The sequence below is a fragment of the Nematolebias whitei genome, chromosome 15, assembly GCF_014905685.2.
Source record: "Nematolebias whitei isolate Nwh7 chromosome 15, NemWhi1, whole genome shotgun sequence".
NCBI lineage: Eukaryota > Metazoa > Chordata > Actinopteri > Cyprinodontiformes > Rivulidae > Nematolebias > Nematolebias whitei.
The window spans coordinates 5,151,821-5,156,668 of NC_056512.1; the positions used below are offsets into that span (position 1 = coordinate 5,151,821).

Genomic DNA, 4,848 nt, shown 5'->3' on the forward strand with positions numbered 1-4,848 from the left:
ACTTTTAATCCAGGTTACAATAATCCACACTTTTAATCCAGGTTACACTCTTTCCTCAATGACACATTTTACAAAGTAGCTACATATTGTGCAGGTATAAAGATACATTTGTATATATTTTTGTGTACATATATTTTTTTAAGCTATTTGACTAACTTTTATTTTTCTATTATTCAATCTTTTACTAACAGAATAGTCAAATAGCAGCCTGTTTTTTGTGTGAATTGCTATGTCAGTCAAATGTTCAATTTTGGAATAAAGGGGTGGAAATTAAAACTTTTTTTTTTTTTTTAATTCCGATTCATCGATTAATCGAAAAAATAATCGCCCGATGAATCGATTATTGAAATAATTGTTAGTTGCAGCCCTACTGTATTCTTTCTAATGTACCAGAAACTTCGAACCTGTACTGAAAGCATAATGAAAGGGGCTATGGAAACACCACGTGTACCATACCAAGCTGAGTCGAACCATGCTGTACCGGTACTAAAAGATACTATGGAAAAGGGGCATAAGCAACTAAAGGCCTCTCTCACATTGACTGATGTTAATGTTTATGAGTCCACCATCAGAACACTGAACAACAATGGTGTGCATGGCAGGATTTAAGGAGAAAGACACTGCTCTCCAAAAAGAACATTGATGCTCATCTGCAGTTTGATAAAGATCACATGGACAAGCCAGAACACTGATGGAAGAATGTTTTGTGGACAGATGAAACCAAAATCAAACTTTTTGGTTTAAATGAAAAGTGTTATGTTTGGAGAAGGGAAAACACTGCATTCCTGCAGAAGAACCTTATCCCATCTGTGAAACATGGTGGTGGTAGTATCATGGTTTGGGCCTGTTTTGCTTCATCTGGGCCAGGACAGCTTGCTGTCATTGATGGAACAAGGAATTCTGAATAACAGAGAATTCTAAAGGAAAATGTCAGAACATCTGTCCATGAACTGAATCTCAAGAGAAGGTGGGTCATGCAGCAAGACAATGACCTGAAGCACACAAGTGGTTCTACCAAAGATACACACCAGATACTGAAAGACACACCAGATACTGAAAGACACACCAGATACTGAAAGACACACCAGATACTGAAAGCCGAGGTTCACATAATTTTACCACTCACATATATGTAGTAATGGACCATTTTCCTCAATAAATAAATGACCAAGTATAATATTTTGTCTCATTTGTTTAACTGGGTTCTCTTTATCAACTTTTAGGATTTGTGTGAAAATCTGATGATGTTATAGGTCATATTTATGCAAATAAATATAGAAAATTCCAAAGAATTCACAAACTTTAAATACCACTGTACATTAGACAATGTAAGAAAATGTTCAGAGCTGAAGCGCTTCATGGAGGAACAGCCCCAGTCCACAAGATGTGCGAGTCCTTTATTGTGGTCTGTTAGCATTGTTCCCACAGAGGGAATACTGAGTCGGATATAGTTTCAACCCTGGCTTTAGTAGTGAACTCTATGTAGGCTCTGATGTTCCATGAAACAGAGCCTGACACAGATTGAAGATCTGTGTACTGTTTTAAAAACACTGACAAACTGAAAGTCTTCTTTAGTGTTTTTTCTGTGTGTCTTCTTCCAGAGGCTTCCCTGGGTTGGCCGCAGCCAGCTTGTAGTGAATGAGTTCATGGCCTTCCTGGGTAACCTGGTGTCGGCTCAGACCGTCTACCTGTGTGCCTGTCTGAAGATGGTGGTCTCCCACTTCACTCCAAGTATGTTTTCCTCACAGCAAGGCTCAGAAATCACGTTTTATTCAGGAAACTCTTGATTTAAGCAGAACTCATTTGTATTAGAGTTGAAAGGTAATATTTGTGGATTTCTTGGTTTTCTGTCAGGATGAACTTTGTGAATGTTTTTCAGAGAGGGTCACCATCCATGAGGGAGGAGTTGACATCTCTGACTCAGATGATGAAGATGAGAGTAAGTCCCATTCTTGTTCTTTTTTTAAATACTGTATTCTTTCTATTCTTATTTAACTTAAGGTTGCAAAATTCTGGAAATTTTCAAAATTGGAAACTTTCTTTGGAATAATGGGAATTAATGAGAATAAAAGGCAATAAACAAGAAAATTGAAGTATTGAAAGTTGACTCTTAATTCAGTTCAATTCAGTTTATTTATATAGCACCAAGTCACAACAGAAGTCATCTCAGGGCACTGAACAAACATTTATATACATAAAACAATTATTTTGAATGTTATTGACAAAAAAACCCCACACATTTCCATGGTTTTGTCTAAATAAAATTACAAGGAAAACAAAGTATGAATCAAACAAAATCTAAATAGTTTTGTTCAGAGTAGTGGGAATAAGATCTGACTATTTCTGGACATTTTTGTAAAGAATTCAGTGATTTTGTTCCCATGTTAATGACTGAAAACGTGATAAAACATTATGTAATGCGAATATTTCTGTTCAGCTGTGTTCTTGAATTCAGAAAAAATTAAAGGAACAATCAAGAAGAGAGCAAATTAAACAAATGTTCATGATTCACTGTTCTCATAACAAGTGGTTCCCAGCCCTGGTCCTTGAAGAACACCATTCGCAGGGATTAAAGTGCGGATTTCCGACTTGAGAGCGAGACAGCCCACTGGTCCACCTCAGTTTAACTTTAGTTAATAGACAGGGATTACATTCAGTCACACTGAGTCCTGCGTTGTCTTGACCAATCACTAACAGTAAGGTGGGTTGTAGAATGCAGAAGATGGAGTTCATCACACCGGGACAAAATACAGTTTTACTGGAGAGCGGAGTTAAAAAGAAGTGGCGCTCTGTCTTCTCAATAACAGGCGGCAATTTCGCTGCCTACTCACGTGTCTGGCACCGCCTACTCTGACTGACAATTTTTTTCTCTACCTTTGGAGCAAATCGTCACTTCGGCACGTGATAGTTACATGACCCATTTCAGTTGTGCTAGCGCATGTGTCAAACTCAAGGCCCAGGGGCCAAATGTGGCCCTTGTTGACATCTTATCTGGCCTCCAAGATGATATGTGAAACATAAAATACTTCTATCTCTTGAACTTTTTTCAGTAATCTTTGATTATGATGTCGAAAGCACAACAGAGAACATCAAAATGAGACCAATCAAACTCTTGTTGAGGAACCTATGATCAAGAAAAGTTGTTAGGTATCTGATTTGAGTTAATGCAAATTCTGAAATTGGCCCTTAGTTTGAAAAAGGTTTTAATTTTGGCCCCCTTTTGTGAATGAGTTTGACACCCCTGCACTAGCGGGAAAAACACAGCACCTCAGCAATTGCATTTTAATTTATCATAAGTACAGACTTAAATCTACACACCAGTTTTTAAATTGTGTTGATAGGTCAAGTAAAACCAGAGTTATGATCAATAATCCACGCCACGTCTTTTTCTGAAAATGGACAAATCTGAAGTGCGTTAGAGCGAGCGGCTGCAGCAAAGGCGGGCAGTCTCGGGGACAAAACATCCCCATCACCCTCAGCTTTCATTATTATTCATTAGTTATGGTAGGAAATGTGAAATCCTGTTACCTGAGGGAAAATGTTAGTAAGCTGCCGAGAGATGGCAGGAAGCTTGTCAAAATAAGATATACAAATAAAAATTAAGAAATACATAAATTAGCCACTCCTGCATATAAACTGTGGGTACAATGTGTGAGAAAAAGTAGCGGCTTATACAATGGAAATTACGGTAGTTATTCAAATTGAAACACCCAAAAATCACAATTTTTTTTTCCTCTTCTGAATTTTTAAAAATTATTTATTTATGTTTATGCATTTGGAGGGATGGACTGAAAAATTACATGAGGATGCAGCATCAAGCCTTACCTATTACCTGTTCAAATATGATAACAAATAACACCAAAAATGATTATTCTGGACATATTTTTTATCAGAGTACGTCCATGCATATTTCAAAGTGTCCAAATGGAGTCCAACATGTCCACCCTGTTGGACACCAATGGTAGATACCATCGTAATAAAGGTGTAACTCCTGAATTGCTTTAATGAAAGGTCACAACTACAGGAATCGTATTCTATATCTAGATTTACTGTCAGCAGGATTCAAATACAGGAAGTTATGAATAAACAGGAAGGAGACACACAGCAATAAATATGTAAACACACATGTCTTACCTTTGCTTTATTTCCTACCTTCGCGGAGCGAAGAGGGTGAATTGGAATTACCCTCCATCCATTTGTTCATGTATGTTGTGAGCATGATAATTTGAAAAATAAGTGAAGTGTTGACTTCCATGTTGGTGTGCGGCTGCATCTAGGAGTAAGGAAAGTTCCTACCCAAAACTGGGCTGCCATTTCAAAATCCAAGATGGCTGCCACTATATATATAATAATTTTATTTAAAAAGTGCCTTTCAGGACACCCAAGGACACTTTACAGTAATAATAATAATAATAATGTCATCACAATGTCAGCACTGTATGTTTCCATACAATGGCGAAATTAGTCTCTGCATTTAACCCATCCACCACCAGGTGGTGCAGTGGGCAGCTATTGAAAGCGCCCGGGGGACATTTTGGGGATTAGACGTGCTGCCCAGAGACGCCACGTGATGTGCAGTGACTGGGGATCGAACCTGGGACTCTCGGGTCCCAAGCCGGCTGCCCTGCCTCTACACCATCTCGGCCCCGAAACATATCAGAAAGATTGTGCTAAAACAAACAACAAGCACAGTGCAAAGATCAACAGGAATAAATTGAAATATAAAATACATACAGAATATAAAATACATAAAGAATATAAAATACATACAGCAAAGTTAAGGATAAACGAGTCTAAAGAGATGTCATCTGGACTTCGTTTTTTTGTTAAAAAGAAACGTTTCGCCCC

The 4,848-nt window shown here is 37.8% G+C and overlaps 1 long non-coding RNA gene across 1 annotated transcript in view; it reads left to right on the forward strand.

The window, feature by feature from the left end:
* The first annotated feature begins 1,626 nt into the window (after positions 1–1,626).
* LOC119422012 overlaps positions 1,627–4,848 on the forward strand; it is an 8,891-nt gene continuing 5,669 nt past the window's right edge. The window contains exons 1-2 of the long non-coding RNA XR_005187390.1: positions 1,627–1,731; positions 1,880–1,939. This is a non-coding gene — a long non-coding RNA (uncharacterized LOC119422012). The remainder of the gene's footprint in view (positions 1,732–1,879; positions 1,940–4,848) is intronic.